Consider the following 27,541-nt stretch of genomic DNA (forward strand, 5'->3'; position numbering starts at 1 on the left):
AAACAGTGAGGTTGTCAATCTCACCGGCTTGTTGTAACAAAGGATTAGATGTATAGTGTGGATGATGATGTTTGCAGAGAACAGTAGAACAATTGCAGTAGATTGTATTTCAGATGTAAAGAATGGACCGGGGTCCACAGTTCACTAGAGGTGTCTCTCCCATAAGATAAATAGCATGTTGGGTGAACAAATTACAGTTGGGCAATTGACAAATAGAGAGGGCATGACCATGCACATACATGATATGATGAGTATAGTGAGATTTAATTGGGCATTACGACAAAGTACATAGACCGCTATCCAGCATGCATCTATGCCTAAAAAGTCCACCTTCAGGTTATCATCCGAACCCCTTCCAGTATTAAGTTGAAAACAACAGACAATTGCATTAAGTATGGTGCGTAATGTAATCAATAACTACATCCTCGGACATAGCATCAATGTTTTATCCCTAGTGGCAACAGTACGTCCGTAACCTTAGAGGTTTCTGTCACTCCCCCAGATTCACGGAGACATGAACCCACTATCGAGCATAAATACCCCCTCTTGGAGTTACTAGCAAAAACTTGACCAGAGCCTCTACTAATAACGGAGAGCATGCAAGATCATAAACAACACATAGATATAAATTGATAATCAACATAACATAGTATTCTCTATTCATCGGATCCCAACAAACACAACATATAGTATTACAGATAGATGATCTTGATCATGTTCGGCAGCTCACAAGATCCGACAATGAAGCACATAAGGAGAAGACAACCATCTAGCTACTGCTATGGACCCATAGTCCAGGGGTAGACTACTCACTCATCACTCCGGAGGCGACCATGGCGGCGTAGAGTCCTCCGGGAGATGAATCCCCTCTCCGGCAGGGTGCCGGAGGCGATCTCCTGAATCCCCCGAGATGGGATTGGCGGCGGCGGCGTCTCTGGAAGGTTTTCCGTATCGTGGCTCTCGGTACTGGGGGTTTCGCGACGAAGGCTATTTGTAGGCGGAAGGGCAGGTCAGGGGGCGTCACGAGGGGCCCACACAGTAGGTCGGCGCGGCCAAGACCTGGGCCGCGCCGGCCTAGTGTTTGGCCACCTCGTGGCCCCACTTCGTTAGCTCTCCGGTCTTCTGGAAGCTTCGTGTGAAAATAGGCCCCTGGGCGTTGATTTCATCCAATTCCGATAATATTTCCTTACTAGGATTTCTGAAACCAAAAACAGCAGAAAACAGCAACTGGCTCGTCGGCATCTCATTAATAGGTTAGTGCCGGAAAATGCATAAATATGACATAAAGTATGCATAAAACATGTAGATATCATCAATAATGTGGCATGGAACATAAGAAATTATCGATACGTCGGAGACGTATCAGCATCCCCAAGCTTAGTTTCTGCTCGTCCCGAGCAGGTAAACGATAACAAAGATAATTTCTGGAGTGACATGCCATCATAACCTTGATCATACTATTGTAAGCATATGTAATGAATGCAGCGATCAAAACAATGTAAATGACATGAGTAAACAACTGAATCATATAGCAAAGACTTTTCATGAATAGTACTTCAAGACAAGCATCAATAAGTCTTGCATAAGAGTTAACTCATAAAGCAATAATTCAAAGTAGAGGTATTGAAGCAACACAAAGGAAGATGAAGTTTCAGCGGTTGCTTTCAACTTATAACATGTATATCTCATGGATAGTTGTCAATGCAAAGTAATATAACAAGTGCAATATGCAAGTATGTAGGAATCAATGCACAGTTCACACAAGTGTTTGCTTCTTGAGGTAGAGAGAAATAGGTGAACTGACTCAACATAAAAGTAAAAGAAAGGCCCTTCGCAGAGGGAAGCATTGATTGCTATATTTGTGCTAGAGCTTTGATTTTGAAAATAAGAAACAATTTTGTCAACGGTAGTAATAAAGCATATGTGTTATGTAAATTATATCTTACAAGTTGCAAGCCTCATGCATAGTATACTAATAGTGCCCGCACCTTGTCCTAATTAGCTTGGATTACCGGGATTATCATCGCAATGCACATGTTTTAACCAAGTGTCACAAAGGGGTACCTCTATGCCGCCTGTACAAAGGTCTAAGGAGAAAGCTCGCATCGGATTTCTCGCTATTGATTATTCTCAACTTAGACATCCATACCGGGACAACATAGACAACAGACAATGGACTCCTCTTTAATGCATAAGCATGTAGCAACAATTAATTTTCTCATATGAGATTGAGGATATATGTCCAAAACTGAAACTTCCACCATGATTCATGGCTTTAGTTAGCGGCCCAATGTTCTTCTCTAACAATATGCATGCTCTAACCATTAAATGAGTGGTAAATCTCCCTTACTTCAGACAAGACGGACATGCATAGCAACTCACATGATATTCAACAAAGAGTAGTTGATGGCGTCCCCAGGAACATGGTTATCGCACAACAAGCAACTTAATAAGAGATAAAGTGCATAAGTACATATTCAATACCACAATAGTTTTTAGGCTATTTGTCCCATGAGCTATATATTGCAAAGGTAAAGGATAGAAATTTTAAAGGTAGCACTCAAGCAATTTACTTTGGAATGGCGGAGAAATACCATGTAGTAGGTAGGTATGGTGGACACAAATGGCATAGTGGTTGGCTCAAGGATTTTGGATGCATGAGAAGTATTCCCTCTCGATACAAGGTTTAGGCTAGCAAGGTTATTTGAAACAAACACAAGGATGAAGCGGTGCAGCAAAACTCACATAAAAGACATATTGTAAACATTATAAGACTCTACACCGTCTTCCTTGTTGTTCAAACTCAATACTAGAAATTATCTAGACTTTAGAGAGACCAATTATGCAAACCAAATTTTAGCATGCTCTATGTATTTCTTCATTAATAGGTGCAAAGTATATGATGCAAGAGCTTAAACATGAGCACAACAATTGCCAAGTATCACATTATCCAAGACATCATAGCAATTACTACATGTATCATTTTCCAATTCCAACCATATAACAATTTAACGAAGAAGAAACTTCACCATGAATATTATGAGTAAAGCCTAAGGACATATTTGTCCATATGCAACAGCGGAGCGTGTCTCTCTCCCACACAAAGAATGCTAAGATCCATTTTATTCAAACAAAACAAAAACAAAAACAAACCGACGCTCCAAGCAAAGCACATAAGATGTGATGGAATAAAAATATAGTTTCAGGGGAGGAACCTGATAATGTTGTCGATGAAGAAGGGGATGCCTTGGGCATCCCCAAGCTTAGACGCTTGAGTCTTCTTGATATATGCAGGGGTGAACCACCGGGGCATCCCCAAGCTTAGAGCTTTCACTCTCCTTGATCATGTTGTATCTTCTCCCTCTCTTGATCCTTGAAAACTTCCTCCACACCAAACTCAAAACAACTCATTAGAGAGTTAGTGCACAATAAAAATATACATGTTCAGAGGTGAAATAATCATTCTTAACACTTCTGGACATTGCACAAAGCTACTGAAAGTCAATGGAATCGAAAAATCCATCAAGCATAGCAAAACAGGCAATGCGAAATAAAAGGCAGAATCTGTCAAAACAGAACAGTTCGTAAAGACGAATTTTATTGAGGCACCAGACTTGCTCAAATGAAAATGCTCAAATTGAATGAAAGCTGCGTACATATCTGAGGATCACTCACGTAAATTGGCATAATTTTCTGAGTTACCTACAGAGAATTAGGCCCAGATTCGTGACAGCAAAGAAATCTGTTTCTGCGCAGTAATCCAAATCTAGTATGAACCTTACTATCAACGACTTTACTTGGCACAACAATGCACAAAACTAAGATAAGGAGAGGTTGCTACAGTAGTAAACAACTTCCAAGACACAAAATAAAAATAAAGGTACTGTAGTAAAAACATGGGTTGTCTCCCATAAGCGCTTTTCTTTAACGCCTTTCAGCTAGGCGCAGAAAGTGTATATCAAGTATTATCGAGAGGTAAAGCATCAACATTGGTGTTGGGAGTTTTCTCAACTATGCATTTTATCTTATCTATGTGAGTTTCAGAGGCTCCCTTTTCATTATTCTTAGGTTTGCTATCCTCATCAAACAAATTTTCAGGTACAAGCCAACCATAATTATTTTCTAGAGCGTCACTCATTCCTAGGAGCTTACAAGGTATTGTTGTCTTAATCTCCCCACCATCATTAATATTATTAGTGTACCTTACTCTCTCCATGTCCATCTTTTCAAGGATACTAACAAAATTGGTATAAGAACCAAGCATCTTATATTTAATAAAGACCTTTCTAGCCTCTCTTGCTACACCACCAAATTCTTTAAGAAGGGTTTCTAAAACAAAATCTTTCTTTTCCCCTTCTTCCATATCACCGAGTGTAAGAAACATGTGTTGGATTATAGGATTGAGATTAACAAATTTAGTTTCCAACATGCAAACTAAAGAAGCAGCAACAATTTCATAAGTAGGAGCAAGTTCTACCAAGTGTCTATCTTCAAAATCTTCAACGGTACTAACATGATTGAAAAATTCTTCTATATTATTTCTCCCAATTATAGACCCACGTCCCACCGGTATGTCTTTTAGGGTGAACTTAGGAGGAAACATGATGAAATAAACCTAAGCAAATGCAAGTAACTAATTTTTTTGTGTTTTTAATATAGAGTGCAAACAAGTAAGTAAAGTAAAGCTAACAACTAATTTTTTGTGTTTTGATATAATGCAGCAAACAAGAAAGTAAATAAAGTAAAGCAAGACAAAACAAAGTAAAGAGATTGCGATGTGGAGACTCCCCTTGCAGCGTGTCTTGATCTCCCCGGCAACGGCGCCAGAAAAAGAGCTTGATACGCGTACAGCACGCGTCCGTTGGGAACCCCAAGAGGAAGGTGTGATGCGTACAGCGGCAAGTTTTCCTCGCATGAAACCAAGGTTTATCGAACCAGTAGGAGCCAAGAAGCACGTTGAAGGTTGATGGCGGCGAGATGTAGTGCGGCGCAACACCAGGGATTCCGGTGCCAACGTGGAACCTGCACAACACAACCAAAGTACTTTGCCCCAACGAAACAGTGAGGTTGTCAATCTCACCAGCTTGCTGTAACAAAGGATTAGATGTATAGTGTGGATGATGATGTTTGCAGAGAACAGTAGAACAATTGCAGTAGATTGTATTTCAGATGTAAAGAATGGACCGGGGTCCACAGTTCACTAGAGGTGTCTCTCCCATAAGGTAAATAGCATGTTGGGTGAACAAATTACAGTTGGGCAATTGACAAATAGAGAGTGCATGACCATGCACATACATGATATGATGAGTATAGTGAGATTTAATTGGGCATTATGACAAAGTACATAGACCACTATCCAGCATGCATCTATGCCTAAAAAGTCCACCTTCAGGTTATCATCCGAACCCCTTCCAGTATTAAGTTGAAAACAACAGACAATTGCATTAAGTATGGTGCATAATGTAATCAATAATTACATCCTCGGACATAGCATCAATGTTTTATCCCTAGTGGCAACAGTACATCCATAACCTTAGAGGTTTCTCACTCCCTGCATTCACGGAGACATGAACCCACTATCGAGCATAAATACCCCCTCTTGGAGTTACTAGCAAAAACATGGCCAGAGCCTCTACTAATAACGGAGAGCATGCAAGATCATAAACAACACATAGATATAAATTGATAATCAACAAAACATAGTATTCTCTATTCATCGGATCCCAACAAACACAACATATAGTATTGCAGATAGATGATCTTGATCATGTTCGGCAGCTCACAAGATCCGACAATGAAGCACATAAGGAGAAGACAACCATCTAGCTACTGCTATGGACCCATAGTCCAGGCGTAGACTACTCACTCATCACTCCGGAGGCGACCATGGCAGCGTAGAGTCCTCCGGGAGATGAATCCCCTCTCCGGCAGGGTGCCGGAGGCGATCTCCTGAATCCCCCGAGATGGGATTGGCGGCGGCGGCGTCTCTGGAAGGTTTTCCGTATCGTGGCTCTCGGTACTAGGGGTTTTGCGATGAAGGCTATTTCTAGGCGGAAGGGCAGGTCAGGGGGCGTCACGAGGGGCCCACACAGTAGGTCGGCGCGGCCAAGACCTGGGTCGCGCCGGCCTAGTGTTTGGCCACCTCGTGGCCCCACTTCGTTAGCTCTCCGGTCTTCTGGAAGCTTCGTGTGAAAATAGGCCCCTGGTCGTTGATTTCGTCCAATTCCGAGAATATTTTCTTACTAGGATTTCTGAAACCAAAAACAGCAGAAAACAGCAACTGGCTCTTCGGCATCTCGTTAATAGGTTAGTGCCGGAAAATGCATAAATATGACATAAAGTATGCATAAAACATGTAGATATCATCAATAATGTGGCATGGAACATAAGAAATTATCGATACGTCGGAGACGTATCACGCCTCTATAAATAGAGCCACCCCTTCGCCTCATTCTCCACACCATTTGACTCCCCTCCTTCTCCTCGATCTCCTCGACCCCTTCTCCACCTTGATTAAGCCCGAGCTAGCTCCAGTTGCACCGTCGATCGCCGGAGCCCGTAGCAGAAGCCATCGGCGATTGCGTCCACCCCAAGTGCTGCTGCGACCCTCCATCGAACCGCCGTCGTCTCCAACGCCGATCGCCCGCCTCGCCGACCCCACTGGACGCCGGTAAGCCCCTCGTTGCGACCCTCTGGCCGCCGGTAGGGTTCGCTCTCCGGCGAGCTCATGTCGCAGAAGGTGACGACCCAGAGCCGTCCGATCTTCTTTTAATCCGACGCACCACATCATCCTGTACCGCTTCGGCGATTAAAACCCATTGACAGTTGGGACCCACCAGTCAGGCGGCCCGCTGCATGCGTGGCATGCTAGTTGGGCTGGCCCAACTCCTTTTTTCCCCTCTGCGGCCCGTTAGCATTTCCCGCCTAAGCCCGTTAATTCAAATTCGAATAAATGGTTTCAGTTTGAATCCAATACTGGTCTTTGATAGAATTCAAATGGTTTCAAATCTACTAAACCAATATTGACCAACTTTATATTGTTGGAAAGCCTATGAAATTCTTGATCTAATCCCACTGGTTTGAACCCTAGAACTATTATGGTTTTTGAATAGTAAAAATAACAAATCAGAGACTTTTCATATTTCAAATAAATTTATAAAATCAACCATAAATGATTTTGAGGTGATTCCACCTCCCATAATTCAAATTTCCCAAACTCTAATTGTTTTGTAAAAATATCACATGGTTACGTTGTATGATCATGGGCTAGAGAAAAATATTGGCTATGTAGTCAATACTAGCCCATTTAATTCATTTTCAAAAATTAAGACTTTAAATCTATGAGGTGTAGCACCTCATTTAAATCACCTTCCCAAGTGTTATGAAGTAATGTGATGTCCTTAGTTAGATGATCTCACACTTGCTCACTTGAGGATATTAAATCACATTGGTTATTTAAATTGCATGAGATGAGGACTCTCATTTAAATCATTTTTCTCAAATGATAAATGTGAAGTATTGACCTTGGTCAACATGATCTCACATGTATGCATTGAGAAGCCTAAATCTCAAGAAGATTCAATGAGAGGAAATTATTTCTCCAAAGAACTAAATAGAAACCCTAATCCACATTTCAATGAGAGGAAATTATTTTCCTAATACTAAGTAAGGAAACCCTAGCATAATTTTGGATAAATATTAAATGATGATGCTAGATCATTTTGAGTGAGCCATTAAGGCTAATTAATTATACTTAAGTATGGTTTGGTGATTGTATCCTCGTATTCGTTTATAGACGCTAGTACCAGAGACTATCAAGAGGAGGAGGTCTTCTACCAAGAGGAAGAAGAAGAAAACTTTGATCACCTCACCAACCAAGGCAAGCTATTACCAATGCAAGCTAGACTAATGGCAATTATATTGTTGCAAGCTAATATTCTTGCAAAGTGCAAAGCTCTACAAGAGCAAGGCACCATTACATTTTACTTTATGGTCATATCCCAAGTTTTTCCTTTGCAAGCTTTATTGAATTTTATTTATCAAAGTTACTTTTTGGTTTATGATTCACTTGGATTAGTTATGGAGTAGTACCAGAACATCACTTCTAGCCTAGCAAGCTCCAAGATATTTAGCACCCCTCATAACTAGTTGCTAGTGCTAAACATTAAAAGTGACTACTCTAGTTGGGAACTTGTGAAATGAAATGACTTTGAAAACATTGGAATGATGAGTCATTCTATTGAAAGATTTTGAAGGTGAATATGACTGGTGAATGACTTGATGAATTTTACAAAACTGATGGTTGGGTTCGGATGCGATACCATTCCAATTCTTAAGTACCCCCACAATACCTGAATCTGGGTAAGGCTTGACTAGAAACTTATGTATTTTAGTATGGGTTCCCTCTGAACAAGCGTCATAGGGGTTATGCCGAGGCTGCCTCCATTGAAAGTGAAATGACGTGAAATGAGGTGAATGTCCTACCCAAGCCCTGTGCAGTTCCCGGGTTGGCGGTTTATCTTCACCGGGAGGCCAAACTCATGGGAGAGGTGCCTATACTAGGGTATGTAAATGAAAGGTTAGGATTGTTAGTTCGCGTACTGCGTACGATAAATCAGGGCCAGTTACCCCTGACGAACTATTGCAATTGTTGTGGCACAAGTGTACAACCTCTGCAGAGTTTAACCTATTCGAATAGCCGCGTCCGCGGTCATGGACAGTTGGAAAAGCCATACTGTTCCGTCATCAGAATTTTTCTAAAAATGTGAATGGTGACTTGTGACTTGAATTGAAACGTGAATTTGACTTTGAATCACAAAAAGTTCTGGGAATGACACTAATTTTCCCACTTGAGTTAAATGAAGAGGCTTTGATTATTAAAGTGCTTATGAAATAAAACTGGCTTTATGCAAAGGAAACTAGAGCTTAGCACCCCCTTACTATAGTTGATAGTATTTACCTTAATATTAGTTTGCGAGTACTTTAAAGTACTCATGGCTGTGTCCCTGGCTATTCAAATGGCCAGACTATGAAGAGGAGTATCAGAACCTGAAAGAAGGACAGCAGGACGTCTACGACAACTAGGATCACTCCTGACGTCAACAGTTGCATGTGGAACAAATGGACTACTACTACGCTACTTCGCTTCCGCTATGTGTTTTGTAATTGATCAATAGATCATCTATTATTGTAATGACACTGGATCATGTGATCCTTTTTATTTGTAAGACGATTATGGTATGTAATGAATGATGTGTTGTGATATCAATCTATTATGTCTCGCAAAAACAATATTCCTGGGATTGCGAGGAATGGCATAATAGGCATCTGGACTTAAAAATCCGGGTGTTGACACTCAACAAGCTCAATATTCATGAGAATTATCAAGGCCGAGATCAAGTTCACAATGCTGGTGGACAAGGTATGCATATTGCTAATATTGGTCATTCTGTTTTGCACACCCCCGATAGTTCCATACAACTTCGTAATATTTTGCATGTTCCTGATGCTTCCAAGAGTTTACTTTCTGCTCATCAACTTACCTTAGACAATAATACCTTCATGGAAATTCACCCATTCTTTTTCTTGATTAAGGATCAGGCAACGAAGCAAATTGTGTTTAAAGGTCCTTGTCATGGTGGCATGTACCCCCTTGTTCCCGTTTTGGAGTCATCCAAGCACGCCCTTGCCACCATCAAGCCCTCATCCTCTACATGGCACCATCGTCTAGGACATCCATCATCCTTTATAGTTCAGCAGGTCCTTAGGAAGAATAATCTTTTATATTCTCGAGAAATAAATCCTTACATATGTGATCCATGCCAACAGGCCAAGAGCCACCAGCTACCCTATCCCATCTCCACTAGTGTCTCTACTGTTCCTTCGGAACAAATTTTCTCTGATGTATGGGCTCCAGCTCCTCTTTCTGTAGGCAAACATGCATACTATGTAAGCTTCATTGATGATTTCAGTAAATTTAATTGGATTTATTTACTTAAGAAATGCTCTGAGGTGCAAGTGTTTCTTGATTTTCAACAATATGTCGAACGCCAGTTTGGTAGGAAAATTCTTACTATGCAAACCGACTGGGGAGGTGAATATGAGAAACTCAATAGCTTTTTTTAGCGTGTTGGTATTGTTCATCATGTGTCTTCTCCCCATGCTCATCAGCAAAATGGTTCCGCTGAGCGTAAACATAGGCACATTGTTGAAGTTGGTCTTGCTCTACTTGCTAATGCCTCCATGCCTCTTAAATTTTGGGATGATGCCTTCATTACCGCAACCTATCTCATCAATATGCTTCCCACTAAGGTTCTAAATTTTGAAACACCCGCAGAACGACTCCTTCAAGTCAAACCAGATTATACACCTCTCCGTGTGTTTGGTTGTGCCTGCTGTCCCAATCTTCGTCCTTACAACAAACACAAACTCTCTTTTCGATCGCAGCAGTGTGTTTTCCTTGGTTATAGTCCCCGTCACAAAGCGGTCAAATGTCTAGATCATGCGGGTGGTCGTGTTTATATCTCTAGAGATGTGGTTTTTGATGAGAATCAATTTCCCTTTGCTTCCTTAAATCCTAATGCTGGTCGTCGTCTTCGTGAAGAAATTCTTCTTCTTCCCTCCGATGATCCTCCCTCACCATCACATACTAGGAGTGTGCATACTAATGACCATTATTTGCATGTTGTGCTTGTTGTTCAATCTCCGCAGGTTATTGTTGCTGAGCCTCTCTTGCATACTGCTTCAAATTCTGGACAAAATGGTGAAATCAGTGGTGAAAACAGCACATGCAATAACAATGCAGAACAAGACGAAGAAACAGCGTCAGCCAGCACAGATCCCGAGGCTGATTCTCTGCCAAAATCTGCCTCGGATCGGCCCCCTGACACTGCCTCACCCGGTCGTCTCCGTCCGCACCAACCACCTGGCGACATGTCGCCCGCTGACGCGCGCTCCACGCCAAGCCGGTCCCGCTCGCCTGTTGCCTCCACGCGTTTTCTGGCAACGCCATCATCGCCTGGTCGCATCGAGCGGACCCGCCGGTCGCTGTCGCCTGTTCTCCACCAACCGGAGCTCGCCAGGTCGCCTCCCCCTGATGCTTCCTCCACGCAGGAATCAGAGACAGTGGCGGACAGCCCTATGCTGTCGGCTGACAGCACCAATCCCGGAGCTGATCCTGCTGCTGGCTTGCCTCTGCCAGGATCGTCTGTGCCGTTGTCTGCTGCACCTCCTCCTACAACTGGTGTGCAAACGCGTCTACAGAAAGGTATTCGCAACCCGAAAAAAATACACCGATGGTACTGTCCGCTATGCTTTGCTAACATCTACAGGAGAACCAAAGAATATTTCTGAGGCTCTTACAGACACAAACTGGAAAAGTGCTCTGCAGGAAGAATATAATGCTCTACTTGCAAACAACACATGGCATCTAGTTCCACCTAGTTCCAAACGCAATGTTATTGGTTGCAAATGGGTCTATCGTATCAAGAAAAATGCTGATGGTACTATAGACAGATATAAAGCCAGGCTTGTTGCAAAAAGTTTTAAACAGAGGTACGGCATTGACTACGAGGATACCTTTAGTCTTGTTGTTAAAATTGCTACAGTCAGGATAGTTCTCTCTACTTGTCTCTCGAGGCTGGAGTTTAAGGCAGCTAGATGTGAAGAACGCGTTCCTTCATGGTGTTCTGGAAGAGGAAGTTTATATGAAACAACCTCCAGGTTTTGAGTCTTCCGCTAATCCAAACTATGTTTGTATGCTTGATAAAGCGCTCTATGGTTTGAAACAGGCTCCTCGTGCATGCTACTCTCGTCTCAGCAACAAGCTTCAACAACTTGGTTTCAGTCCTTCCAAAGCTGATACATCCCTATTTTTGTTCAACAAGTCAGGTGTTACTGTCTACATGCTCATTTATGTTGATGATATAATTGTCACTAGCTCTTCGGATCAGGCTATTACAGCTCTTCTTCGGAATCTCAACTCTGAATTTGCTCTCAAAGATCTTGGAGATCTCCATTATTTTCTAGGCATTGAGGTTCATAAACAGTCACATGGGTTGTTATTAACTCAGGAAAAGTATGCTTCAGATTTGTTAAGCCGAGTTGGTATGAGCTCTTGCACCTCCTGTCCAACGCCATTGTCTACTACAGATTCTCGGACATTAACAGATGGCTTTCCTCTTGGCCCTGACGACATTACTCATTACAGAAGCATTGTTGGTGGTCTTCAGTACCTGACTATGACTAGACCTGATATTTCCTTTTCAGTTAATAAGGTGTGTCAGTACCTTCATGCTCCTACCACAGCTCATTGGTCTCAAGTTAAGAGGATTCTTCGGTATATTCATGGTACACGCACAATTGGACTTACCTTTCAGCGGTCCTCTTCTACTCTTCTTAGTACTTTTTCAGATACAGATTGGGCAGGTGATCTGGATGACAGGCGCTCTACTGGAGGTTTTAATATATTCTTTGGTCCCAATCTGATTTCTTGGAGTGCTCGAAAACAACCTACTGTGTCTCGCTCTAGTACAGAGGCTGAGTACAAGGCACTTGCCAATGCTACTGCTGAGCTTATTTGGGTTGAAGCTCTTGTTCGAGAACTTGGAGTTACACTCAGGGGAAAACCATGTTTATGGTGTGATAATCTTGGTGCCACCTATCTGTCTGCTAATTCTGTGTTTCATGCTCGTACTAAGCACATTGAGATTGTTTTTTTCTTTGTTCGAGAGCGTGTTGCCAAACATTTGCTTGACATCAGGTTTATCTCCAGTAAAGATCAGATAGCAGATGGTTTTACCAAGACTTTATGCTCAAAGAAACTAGATGAGTTTAAGCGTAATCTTAACCTCTCCCAGGTTTCGATTAAGGGGGGGTATTAGATGTGTAATATGTATCCGTATACAATATGGTGTATTACACCAATTGTATACGGACTCTCCCTGTACAAGCCACGTGAGGGGCTTTTTCTCACCTATATTAACATGCAACCGGTGACCCTAGGGGGCTACACCGTTCCACCCAACAATACTTTACGTCAACACATCCAACGACGCCTAGCGCTGGCTCGCCAGCGAGCGTGCCCTGCTCGAGCGCCTCGTCTAGCACTTGCGCGGCCAGATTAGATGAGAAGCGGCAGGGCGCTGATAGTGGGGACGAAGGGGAGGGGGGGAGATCGAGAGAGGGCGCTGGCGAATGAGGAATGGCAGGGAGAGCAGCAACTCGCCATTCTAGTGGGGGGAGGAGAGGTAGGTGACAAAGTGTGGGCATTATCTCTCCGTTTTTCTTCTTCATTCGAGCCTGTTCGATTTTTGCTGTGTCTGTGTGCGACCTTCCCGTACAAAAATGGAACGTGTGCCTGTCACAAGGGTTTAAAAAGAAATGTTCATTTATGATTATTTCATGATTTTGAAAGTTTTCATAAAACTATTTATATTAATTGATAATTATTTTTAATATGTATTTAAATTTCAGAATCGTGCATGCCATCCTATGGTTTAAGTGAACTAGATTTAGATGTGCGCCTTGGCGCACGATCCCGTGAATTGCGCTATGTGTTTTAGCTTTTAAAAAACAAAGTGAATAGGAAGATATTAGGATAAAACAAACAAAATCACAAATTGAGTAGCACACACATATACATTCAAGAAAATAGAGAAATATTTTGGGGCTCGCCTTGGCTCACGGCCCCAATAAACAGTTTGTAAAATATTATATTAAGCATAGAAATCAAATGAAAGACTATCCCATGGGCAAAACAAAATGTAAATCTTCATTAATACATGTCAGTGAAACAATATGTAAATCTTCATTAATACAACATGTCCTACTATGAACTAAAGTCAACAACATATACACTGCTTGCTCGAAGGAAGTAGACCGGGACTTCTCCAATAGAATGATGTATATGACGGAGAGAATGCCATGGCTTAAACCTAGTAACAAAACCTGAGTTAATCTATTAGTTCAGCTAAATGCCACTGTTTGTAAAGAAATAACCTGCTAGTTAACTCATGTGAACTCATGTGGCTAAACCATTTATACATGTTATACTGTTGAAAGTGAAGTATTACTTTGCTGTTCCAAACTACACAGTTCAGAAATAATGTGAATTGGTAACCTGGAGGTACAGGTACGCATATAGTACATGGTTTGTTAGTTCAAATGTCACACTGAAGACTTCGCGCTACAACAAAACTACTCTGAACCTGAGTGGCCTGAATATTTTTCTATATTCAAAATAAGGTGACATACAAACAATAAACATCTAGTCTAGAACAAAAATTAAAAAATGTAGACTGTGCAAGATATTACTGATTTTGAACAACTCTTCAGTAGTGTATGGGTATCACTGATCATACAAAAATTGGTCATCATTGGCTGCGTGACATCATTATAGTGTGCTGAGATATTGTTGTTGTGTAGCATCAGGCCATCTGCGTGTCTTATCATGGCCTGTCAGGGGATATAATCATATTCTGTACCATCTTCCATTTCATATATACTATTGTATTATATACTATTGTATTTGGTTTGTTGGTTATACCATTTATTACCCTTTTAAATAGTGTTCCTAAGCACATTTTCTACTATTTTCATGTATATAGTACACATCCTGTACCAGCTGTTTCATCTACCCTATTGGGAGTAGGTGGTTTTGTTCCTCCTGGGCAGATGGCAGGGATGATTTCCTATAAGCTGCATCCTCATGGTATAAATCAATCTTTAGCCTCACCCAACTACGGTGTTCCTCAGTTTGATACTTTTCAGCCTACAGTCCAACCGAGACTACACTGGCCCAATCAAAAGGTAATTTATAATTCCTAAGCACTTGTTTGTTGTGTCATAATTTACCAACAGCAATACTCCTACTCATTTGAAAATAAATTCAGGCTACTACAACTCCAGATTTTATTCCAGGATGTGCAAGTTATGGACAAGTCGTGGAGTACCCACTTTGCTCTGTAGGTATTGTCAGGGATCCTGGGGTCTCCTTTTTCTCCTCCCTCACCCTCTCTTCCGTTTTCTAAAGTTCTTTGTCAAGGTTGATTTTTGTTCTCAAAGAAAACAAATAACCTAAGTTTATTATTGCTAGACACCAGGAAAAATAATCTACAACAGGAGAATGGTAGGCTGCCCGAATCAAGTAGAATAAATAGAACAACCCTGGACATCAAATGATATAATTCAAATAGTAAGACAACATATGTATAAACTTAAAAGAGATGGATGTACCACAAAATTTTAAGTGAGGCAATAGTGAGAAGAAATCAGCAAAATAATTAAGCTCTCAGCCTAGCAACATGTATAGCACCAGTCGGATTTTTTTTTATTTGGACAAGCAAGCGCCATGATTGCCACATACAGAGCAATGAAAGTTCAAACTTACGGAATAGGTGCTACTGTAGTTTCAAAGATGCAAAATTTAAATCATTCAGTTTAGGAATTAGTTTAGAAGTGGTGCTAGCAGCTAGTATACTGGATAGCATAAATTTATCACAAGAACAAGCTTGGAAAGTTATTCATGCATTCTTACGCAAACTTGTACCAATATGTATTTATATAGCTTGTTCTTTGGATTTTCTACCTACCATTAATAAAAGTTCAGAATCTTACTTCGTGTGAATTCGACCTATGTCACTGTATAAATGCACCAGGCAAGCTTTTCTTCCTGTACTACTACTCATATACCTATGAGCATATGCTCTAGCATTAATTTTCGTTAAAAACTCCTTCCCAGATATCTACATGGTGGTACAAAATCTAAGAAACTTATGATTTTTCTCGTAAGTATAAATCTGAGATGCAAGACATCCATGACACCCAATGGCATCAACCAAATCGTTCTTGTTTGCAATAAGACTGGATTGAATACCGTGTGTGTGTAGGCATACATATTTAAAAACATATAAATAACGAAGACAACTTTTGATGCCCAGGGAAAATAGAACATGGACAGATAATTTGCCTTCCCATTAAAAAGCTATTCTCTTTTCTCTCACCCACAGATCAAGAGACAACACACAAACAAGCAGCTTAATAATTTTATTCAGAGAACATTTACCTAGTTTGCTTTAGAGTCTCAAACTCAAGTTATTGTGGTAATGGCCAGCGACTGTCACCTTATTACATGCTTCTTGATGTGTTTGCCTCCAACTCAACCCTGCGCTGCCTGCCACCGCTGATGGATGGCCGTGGGCTCCTCCTTCCTCCCCAACTCCTTGTGCTCCCTGGTGACCATGAATACTCTAAACACCTGCAACTGATGACGATTATATATGTTATACATATTCAGATGTGTACATAAAGGGCGCAACAAAATAGAGAAAAGTTGTATAAGAGTAAAGCAGAGCGCAAAGGAGAAGACCCCAGGCTATTTATGATTCATGAGACAGAAAACCTGATCATGAAGTAAAGTAAGATCATTTTTTTCCATATACTGCAACAGTGACTCCCGCGCCAACTTATCTCTTGGACATAAATTATACCTGTAACAAAAAAATAGAAGTATCTGCTAAAAGTTTCATAGTCATTCTTGAAATAATATCTGATAATTATCTAATTAGCTAAACTAAGCACATCACCAAGTATAAGAATGGCCGGCTAAGATTGGTAGCATTGGTCACAAAGTTAATATAAAATGTAGCATGATTATTGTACAGATATTATGGTGAAGATACATTAAGTAGAAAGTCTGCAGACCACAACTCATAAATGTCAACTTGGAAGATTTCCGCAATTAAAAACTGAATCCTATACCCAAGCAGAGCATCACGTAGCAGATTTCAGTTTTGCTGCCTAATTACATCGTAGTCCTGTAACTTTCCTTACCATTTAATTAAGAAAAGTGTGCTTTGTTAATTCAATAATCATGAATAATGCACCAATAGCTAGGAAATAAGAGGTTATGGAGTATTTGGATCTCACCTGAACTTTCCGACACCTCTGCTATATCTTGGCCTACATATGATTAGGCATAATGCATGAGATATTAACTGTGTTCCCCATGTTTGAATCTTTAAACAGAAAGTAGAAATTTATCTTCATCTATCTGGACCGGCAAAGCAGTACAAATATCACTAACTAAAAATATATGAAGTCAACTTCGGATCTAATTAAGCATTATGGTCTTTGGAGCAGACAACATGACATGTAGGTCTTCAATTAAGGCAAAATGACAGTAGCCCTTTGGCTGATAAGCCACAGGTAAAGATTCTGCCCATGGTTTACCTGCCCCCTATGAATTGTAAATCTTCCACTTGTTGTGTTCACTTCATATTCATGATACCAAATTAGTGCAATGTCAAAAAATGGAAAATAAGTCAGTACATTGATTTCTATTTTTAGATCACATCCATACAATAGTTCCTGCATTAATCCACTATCCAGTTAATTTTTTAGGTAAAATAATTTGCTAAATTAGTGCATCCAGAGCAGTCCTAATTGCAAGGTAATACATTCATAAGCCAACTAAGCCTACTAACCGCAACATGAATAATCCATAGTTCAGTGTTCCCATTGAGGCAATCCATAGTCCAGGCATACCAATTCCTCAAAGCCGGTCCATCACAAGCTGCACCAATGATAACTCTGATTTCCTATTGTGACCGTGCATGAAGTAAGGGCCTTGAAAGTTAACCGAGAGATAAAAACCTAGGATCAATCGTATGGCTGACCATCGACATGAGGGCGGCGCATCGCCCTCATCATCTTCTCCTGCTCCCGCGCCATCAAACATCAACCCAGCAGGACAAAATCAACACCATCAGAGCACACCATCAAGCAAAAAGCCTCGCTGCAAAGGAAGCAGGCGCAACAGCAAGCAAGCACACACAGATTGAGATTTTGGAAGATACCTTGTTGGGCATCGGCAACAAGATATGTTTTCTGGCAGCTGCACAGGGATTGGAGGGAGTATCTAAAATCACAGAGGCACGGAAATATCAAGAAACAACCAAGGGCATGTTTAAACAAGAAATTCACTTTGAAGAATAAGATAGGCCAAACTGAATAAGTACCACATGTAGGATGCGAGTCTATTAAATTATATATATATATATATATATATATATATATATATAAATATATATATATATATATATAACCTAAAAAGTGCGAGCCTATTTTCATACTTAAAATCATATTAGTACATAAGCAAAGTATTTGACGGGAAATCGAATACTTTGCCTACTTAGCATCAGTATGAATAAACCCATCATTTAGTTGTGGGCTGGTGCACTTCTGTTGATGATATCAATATAAGAAGCAACCAACTTTGATACTGTGCTTCACCTCACTGAACTATAGAAGGCAATATTCATTAGATGGCCCATGACAGAAGTTGCTTGTAAGTTTTGCCACAAAAATACAAAAAATGTGAAATTTAGAAATGCAATTCTAACAAGAACATACGAGGACCTCAAGTGAATAAGCAAGCTTGCCTTCTGGCTCAGCTTGCTACTGCTAAAAATATTTAGCGGTGACACAACTACTCTTAAATTTCCCACGAAAATTTGCTCACATTATGGATAACGGATTAAACAAAGTCAAGCACATTTCGCTACTGAGCACAAGAAAATTGGCAACTAAACTCATATCAAATCACAACAAGTTCTTAAACTTATGAAGAATAGAGCAGAATCTTGCGTAGAACCGAACAGAGTGGATATATCGCCCATGATAGTACCCAAGCAAATATATCCAGCAAGATGAACACTTGTAAAAAGTAGAATCCATGTCAAGCAAAATCCAAAGGATGGAAAATTCCAGAGATGCTGATAAACACAGTATTAAAAATGAAAGAATGCACAAAGCACGAAGGCGCACAAGAGCACAAATACTAACTAATCAAGCTACTGTCATAGTGTCAGCCTTGTGCATTTTGTTGATGTGTCTCTGTGTCAAGGTATAACTTTGTTGTCGTGGGCCCTGATGAGGGGTGGGGTTGGAGGAGGCCGAGCCTCGTAGCCGACACACATGACGGCAATATCCGGGTCAACATAATACCTTGGACCTGCGTCTCTCCATAACTCCCGCATTGTTTCCCTCATACAAGAAATCATATAGGACCTGCAAGACAGCAGGGCATCATTTCAGCCACATGATGTACTGATTTCACACCCAAAAGATCAACATACTAACAAAAGGAAAGCTCAAATAGGACGATAGCAGGGGAAACAACCGCCTTGATGTCCTACCTCTGGGCCTCTTACCCGGTGAGCCACTGCACTAAGGAGTTCATGAGAAAATTCAGAGAGAAAGAGGAAGGGGGATAGGGAGTGGAAGACCTATTTCATGGGGACGATGACAATTGGGAGGGCCATGCCATGGACGAGTAGAACAGTGGCGGTATTGTGAAGCATCAAGGTTGCAGCGTGCCTCAAGGAGGATGTGCTCACCACGGCTAAGGCCCACCCTGCAGGGCGAGCTCCCTTGCGATGGTGGCATTTGGGATCCCTCGTAGCCGCGTGATACGTCTCAAATGTATCTATAATTTCTTATGTTCCATGCTAGTTTTATGACAATACTCACATATTTTATACACACTTCATATCATTTATACGCATTTTCCGGCACTAACCTATTAACAAGATGCCGAAGCGCCAGTTCCTGTTTGGTGCTGTTTTTGATTTCAGAAATCCTACACAGGAAATATTCTCGGAATTGGACGAAACGAACGCCCAGGGTCTTATTTTTCCACGGAGCTTCCAGAAGACTGAAGAGGATACGAAGTGGGGCCACGAGGCACCGACACCACAGGGCCGCGCGGCCAGCATGGGGCCCGCGGCCCCCTATGGTGTGGGGCCCTCGTGCCTCCTCCGACTCTGCCCTTCCGCCTACTTAAACTCTCTGTCGCAAAAACCCTATTACCGAGAGCCATGATACAGAAAAATTTCCAGAGACGCCGCCGCCGCCAATCCCATCTCGGGGGATTCAGGAGATCGCCTCCGGCACCCTGCCGGAGAGGGGAATCATCACCCGGAGGACTCTACATCATCATGATCGCCTCCGGACTGATGTGTGAGTAGTTCATCCTTGGACTATGGATCCATAGCAGTAGCTAGATGGTTGTCTTCTCCTCATGTGCTATCATGTTTAGATCTTGTGAGCTGCCTATCATGATCAAGATCATCTATTTGTAATGCTACATGCTGTGTTTGTTGGGATCCGATGAATATGGAATACTATGTCAAGTTGATTATTGATCTATCATATATGTGCTGTTTATGATCTTGCATGCTCTCCGTTGCTAGTAGAGGCTCTGGCCAAGTTGATACTTGTGACTCCAAGAGGGAGTATTTATGCTCGATAGTGGGTTCATGCCTCCATTGAATGCAGGACGATGTGAGAAAATTCTAAGGTTGTGGATGTGCTGTTGCCACTAGGGATAAAACATCAATGCTTTGTCTAAGGATATTTTTGTTGATTACATTACGCACCATACTTAATGCAATTGTCTGTTGTTTGCAACTTAATACTGGAAGGGGTGCGGATGCTAACCCGAAGGTGGACTTTTTAGGCATAGATGCATGCTGGATAGCGGTCTATGTAATTTGTCGTAATGCCCTAAGTAAATCTCATATTAGTCATCATGATATGTATGTGCATTGTTATGCCCTCTCTATATCAATTGCCCAACTGTAATTTGTTCACCCAACATGCTATTTCTTATTGGAGAGACACCGCTAGTGAACTGTGGACCCCGGCCATTCTTTTACATCTTAATACAATCTACTGCAATCATTTTTCTCTGCTGTTCTTCGCAAACAAACATCATTTTCCACACCATACGTTTAATCCTTTGTTTACAGCAAGCCGGTGAGATTGACAACCTCACTGTTAAGTTGGGGCAAAGTATTTTGATTATGTTGTGCAGGTTCCACGTTGGCGCCGGAATCCCTTGTGTTGCGCCGCACTACACTCCTCCACCAACAACCCTCACGTGGCCTTCATCTCCTACTGGTTCGATAACCTTGGTTTCTTACTAAGGGAAAACTTGCTGCTGTACGCATCACACCTTCCTCTTGGGGTTCCCAACGGACGTGTGCTTCACGCGTTATCAAGCTCTTCTTCTAGCGCCGTTGCCGGGGAGATCAAGACACGCTGCAAGGGGAGTCTCCCACATCCAATCTCTTTACTTTGTTATTGTCTTGCTTTACTTTATTTTATTTACTGCTTTGTTTGCTTTCTTTATATCAAAAATACAAAAAAATTAGTTACTTGCTTTACTTTATTTACTGTCTTGTTTGTGTTCTCTATATTAAAAACACAAAAAAATAGTTACTTGCATTTACTTTATTTACCTTTTTTTTATTTCATCATGCTTCCTCCTAAGTTCACTCTGAAAGATATACCAGTAGGGCAAGGGTCTATCATTGGAAGAGATAATATAGAAGCATTTTTCACTCATGTTAGTACGGTTAGAGATTTTGAAGATAGACACTTGGTAAAAGTTGTTCCTACTTATGAAAGTGCTACTGCCTCTTTAGTACACATGTTGGAAACTAGATTTGTTAATCTCAATCTTATAATGCAACATATGTTTCTTACACTCTCTGATATGGAAATGGGAGAAAAGAGAGATTTTGTTTTAGAGGTCCTTCTTAGAGAATTTGGTGATATAGCTAAAGAAGCTAGAAAAGTTTTTATTAGGCATAAGAGACTTGGCTTTTATACCGATTTTACAAAAACACTTGAAAAGATGGACGAAGATAGATTAAAGTACACTAATAAAGTCAATGCTGAGGGGGAGATTAAAGTACTGATACCTAGTAAGCTCCTAGGAATGCATGAAGCTCTAGAAAATAATTATGCTTGGCTTGTTCCTGAAAATTTGTTTGATGAGGATAGTAAGCCTAAGAGTAACGAAAGAGGAGTTCCTTACATAGACAAGATACAATGCATAGTTGAGAAAACTCCAAACCCCTCTGTTAATGCTTCATCTCTCGATAAGACTTGATTCACACTTTCTGCGCCTAGCTGAAAGGCGTTAAAGAAAAGCGCTTATGGGAGACAACCCATTATTTTAGTACAGCAATTTTGTTTTATATTTGAATCTTGGAAGTTGTTACTTCTGTAGCAACCTCTCCTTATCTTTATTTTATTGCATTGTTGTGCCAAGTAAAGTCTTTGATAATAAGGTTGATACTAGATTTGGATTACTGCACAGAAACAGATTTCTTGCTGTCACGAATTTGAGTAGGCCTCTCTGTAGATAACTCAGAAAAATCTGCCAATTTTCATGAGTGATCCTCAGATATGTACACAACTTTCATTCAATTTGAGCTTTTTCATCTGAGCATGTTATGTGCCTCTAAAAAATTCGAATTTACGGACTGTTCTGTTTTGACAGATTCTGCCTTTTATTTCGCATTGCCTCTTTTGCTATGTTGAATGGATTTCTTTGTTCCATTAACTTTCAGTAGCTTTGGGCAATGTCCAGAAGTGTTAAGAATGATTGTGTCACCTTTGAATATGTGAATTTTTGATTATGCACTAACCCTGTAATTAGTTTGTTTTGAGTTTGGTGTGGAGGAAGTTTTCAAGGGTCAAGAGAGGAGGATGATACAACATCATCAAGAAGAGTGAAAAGTCTAAGCTTGGGGATGCCCCCGTGGGTCATCCCTGCATATTTCAAGAAGACTCGAGCATCTAAGCTTGGGGATGCCCAAGGCATCCCCTTCTTCATCGACAACTTATCAGGTCACCTCTAGTGAAACTATATTTTTATTCCGTCACATCTTATGTGCTTTACTTGGAGCGTCTGTATGTTTTTATTTTTGTTTTTGTTTGAATAAAATCGGATCCTAGCATTCTTTGTTTGGGAGAGATACACGCTCCGCTCGTTCATATGAACACTGGTGTTCTTAGCTTTACTTTTAATGTTCATGGCGAAGGTTGAAACTGCTTCGTTCATTGTTATATGGTTGGAAACAGAAAATGCTTCATGTGGTAATTGGTATATTGTCTTAAATAATTTGATACTTGGCAATTGTTTTGCTCAAATAGATCATGTTTAAGCTCTTGCAACATGTACTTTGCACCTATTAATGAAGAACTACCATAGAGCTTGTTGAAATTTGGTTTGTATGATTGGTCTCTCTAAAGTCTAGATATTTTCTGGTGAAGTGTTTGAACAACAAGGAAGACAGTGTAGAGTCTTATAATGCTTGCAATATGTTCTTATGTATGTTTTGCTATACCGGTTCATACTTGGGTTTGCTTCAAACAACCTTGCTAGCCAAAGCCTTGTACTGAGAGGGAATTCTTCTCGTGCATCCAAAACCTTGAGCCAAAAACTATGCCATTTGTGTCCACCATACCTACCTACTACGTGGTATTTCTCTGCCATTCCAAAGTAAATTGCTTGAGTGCTACCTTTAAAATTTCATTCCTTGTCTTTGCAATATATAGCTCATGGGAAAATAGCCTTAAAAACTATTGTGGTAAAGAATATGTAGCTTATGTATCTTATTTCTTATAAGTTGTTTGTTGAGCGGTAACCATGTTTCTGGGGACGCCATCAACTATTACACCTTTGTTGAATATCATGTGAGTTGCTATGCATGTTCGTCTTGTCTGAAGTAAGGGTGATTTATCATGATCAAATGGTTTGAGTATGCATATTGTTAGAGAAGAACATTGGGCCGCTAACTAAAGCCATGAATCATGGTGGAAGTTTCAGTTTGGACATCAATCCTCAATCTCTTATGAGAATATTATCTGTTGTTGAATACTTATGCATTAAAGAGGAGTACATTATCTGTTTTCTATGTTGTCCCGGTATGGATGTCCTTAGTTGAGATCTATCAAAAACGAGAAGTCAAATGCGATCTATCTCCTTGGACCTTTGTACATGCGGTATAGAGGTACCCCTTTGTGACACTTGGTTGAAACATATGTTATGCAATGATAATCCATGTAAATCCAAGCTAATTAGGACAAGGTGCGAGCACTATTGGTATTCTATGCATGAGGCTTGCAACTTATAGGATGTCTTATGTATAACACATATGAATTATTACTGCCGTTGACAAAATTGTTTCTATGTTTTCAAAATAAAAGCTCTAGCACAAAAATAGTAATCCATACTTCCCTCTGCGAAGGGCCTTTCTTTTACTTTATGTTGAGTCAGTTTACCTACTTCTTTCTATCTTAGAAGCAAACACTTGTGTCAACTATGTGCATTGATTCCTACATACTTGCTTATTTGCATTCATCATATTACTTTGTGTTGACAATTATCCATGAGATATACATGTTGAAGTTGAAAGCAACTGCTGAAATTTATATCTTCCTTTGTGTTGCTTCAAAACTTTCTACTAAGAATTTATTGCTTTATGAGTTAACTCCTATGCAAGTCTTATTGATGCTTGTCTTGAAAGTACTATTCATGAAAAGTCTTTGCTATATGATTCAGTTGTTTAATCATTGTCTTTACCATTGCTTCGAATCACTTCATTCATCTCATATGCTTTACAATAGTATTGATCAAGATTATGACAGTAGCATGTCACTTCAGAAATTATCCTTGTTATCGTTTACCTACTCGAGGGCGAGTAGGAACTAAGCTTGGGGATGCTTGATACGTCTCAAACGTATCTATAATTTCTTATGTTCCATGCTAGTTTTATGACAATACTCACATGTTTTATACACACTTCACTTCATTTATACGCATTTTCCGGCACTAACCTATGAACAAAATGTTGAAGCACCGGTTCCTGTTTTGTGCTGTTTTTGATTTCAGAAATCCTACACAGGAAATATTCTCGGAATTGGACGAAACGAACGCCCAGGGTCTTATTTTTCCACGGAGCTTCCATAAGACCGAATAGGATACGAAGTGGGGCCACGAGGCGCCGACACCACAGGGCCGCGCGGCCAGCATGGGGCCCGCGCCGCCCTATGGTGTGGGGCCCTCGTGCCTCCTCCGACTCTGCCCTTCCGCCTACTTAAACTCTCCGTCGCGAAAACCTATTACCGAGAGCCACGATATGGAAAAAGTTCCAGAGACGCCGCCGCCAATCCCATCTCGGGGGATTCAGGAGATCGCCTCCGGCACCCTGCCGGAGAGGGCAATCATCACCCGGAGGACTCTACATCACCATGATCACCTCCGGACTGATGTGTGAGTAGTTCATCCTTGGACTATGGGTCCATAGCAGTAGCTAGATGGTTGTCTTCTCCTCATGCGCTATCATGTTTAGATCTTGTGAGCTGCCTATCATGATCAAGATCATCTATTTGTAATGCTACATGTTGTGTTTGTTGGGATCCGATGAATATGGAATACTATATCAAGTTGATTATTGATCTATCATATATGTGTTGTTTATGATCTTGCATGCTCTCCGTTGATACTTGTGACTCCAAGAGGGAGTATTTATGCTCGATAGTGGGTTCATGCCTCCATTGAATCTGGGACAGTGACAGAAAGTTCTAAGGTTGTGGATGTGATGTTGCCACTAGGGATAAAACATCAATGCTTTGGCTAAGGATATTTGTGTTGATTACATTACGCACCATACTTAATGCAATTGTCTGTTGTTTGCAACTTAATACTGGAAGGGGTGCGGATGCTAACCCGAAGGTGGACTTTTTAGGCATAGATGCATGCTAGATAGCGGTCTATGTAATTTGTCGTAATGCCCTAAGTAAATCTCATATTAGTCATCATGATATGTATGTGCATTGTTATGCCCTCTCTATTTCTCAATTGCCCAACTGTAATTTGTTCACCCAACATGCTATTTCTTATTGGAGAGACACCGCTAGTGAACTGTGGACCCCGGTCCATTCTTTTACATCTGAATACAATCTACTGCAATCATTGTTCTCTGCTGTTCTTCGCAAAGAAACATCATTTTCCACACCATACGTTTAATCCTTTGTTTACAGCAAGCCGGTGAGATTGACAACCTCATTGTTAAGTTGGGGCAAAGTACTTCGATTGTGTTGTGCAGGTTCCACGTTGGCGCCGGAATCCCTGGTGTTGCGCCACACTACACTCCTCCACCAACAACCTTCACGTGGCCTTCATCTCCTACTGGTTCGATAACCTTGGTTTCTTACTGAGGGAAAACTTGCTGCTGCACGCATCACACCTTCCTCTTGGGGTTCCCAACGGACGTGTGCTTCACGCGTTATCACCGCGCCATAGGACTCGGCGGAAACAAAGCTGACGATGGAATAACCATGCCCACAATGTAACTATCAACTCACAATAAAAAATACTATCTATCTAAGCTTTCAAAAATCTAATTTCAGATCAATTTATTTCTTCCATCTAAGCATAAACATTAAGAACATCACCTATGGACATGGTCTGGTGTCAAGAATGGGAGGAAACTAATCTAGCCAGTAGGGCACAATATTCATATACCCTATCAGCCGATCTTGTACCTATATCAAGAACACATAATAAAATATATACGAAAAGTACCTTATGTCCAGTCAATGAAAACTAATGCTTTCTTATGTAAAAGCCACATCCTTCCATCTCAGATCAGCATGGGATTAACCTGTGAATAGTTGCAGGAAAAATAATCAAAACAAATTGACAAAATGATCAAAGCAAAGACACTCAATCCAAAAGAAAACTAACACGAATAATGTGTGAACCAAACACGAACAAGAGGACTGCATCTAATAGGAGAGAACCATGAACAAAATAACATCCCTTGCAAGAAAAGAAGGGAAACCAGCCAACCGAACTGAATCGAGTTCTTCATGGCTTTCGGAGGCAAATTTCAGGCGTCCACTTCATCTCCCCCGCAATATCCTCACTTCCCCCTTCCAAATCGCTGCAGAGAGAAGGAACCCCTTGTAAATCGCTACAGGGAGAAGGATACCCTTCCAAATCGCAGAGAAGGAAATCATGAGATAGAGAGACATGCATGTCAGCACAGCTTGGAGGAGACGGAGGATGCCCCTGGCCGCTCTCCTCGAGCCACACAACAATTGAAGGAGGGGGAGGAGGAGCAGACCACTTAGGAGGAGGGAGAGGTCATCGGAGCAGCTGGAGGCGGAGCACATCACCGTTGTCAGATTTCCCTCGTGGCTTCACCACGTTGACCTCCACCTCCCCAACCATGGAGCCATGCTCCCCTTCCCCCCTGCTCCAGCCAAAGAGAAAACAAGCAAATGGAGTGGCAGTGAAGGAGGGGAGTGGATCTTGAGGGGATTGGGGGAGAGAGGGACGGGGGATTGGGGGGATTGGAGAGGGGCGGCGGCTGCGGGGATTGGCCTAGGGTTCGTTGGCCTGATCGAGAGAGAGGAGCAAATGGGAGGCCGCCCACGCATCCCACAGACCCACCACGTCCACCGACCCCTACGCCCGCAGCCACAAGTAACCCAGCCAAAACTCACCCTGGACCCAGATGAATGTTGGTCCCGCGCGTAGGCACAAGTGGGTAGAATTGCGCTGTTTCTTGGCTTCATCTAGGGAGGGAAACGTGGGGGACACCCACTCAGCCACCAGCAGATGCGTAGCTCACCTAGAACAAACGGCCAAGATCAACGCACTGTAAAGATCCAATGG

The 27,541-nt window shown here is 41.3% G+C and overlaps 1 long non-coding RNA gene across 1 annotated transcript; it reads right to left on the minus strand.

The window, feature by feature from the left end:
- Positions 1-18,724: 18,724 nt before the first annotated feature.
- LOC127313349 (uncharacterized) lies at positions 18,725-26,859 on the minus strand. The gene is made up of 3 exons (XR_011748250.1): positions 26,716-26,859; positions 26,444-26,522; positions 18,725-19,068 (listed from the first exon to the last, which is right to left on the minus strand). It is a non-coding gene; the product is annotated as an uncharacterized lncRNA (long non-coding RNA).
- Between the last annotated feature and the right edge of the window lie 682 nt (positions 26,860-27,541).

Source organism: Lolium perenne, chromosome 7 (assembly GCF_019359855.2).
Source record: "Lolium perenne isolate Kyuss_39 chromosome 7, Kyuss_2.0, whole genome shotgun sequence".
Lineage (NCBI taxonomy): Eukaryota > Viridiplantae > Streptophyta > Magnoliopsida > Poales > Poaceae > Lolium > Lolium perenne.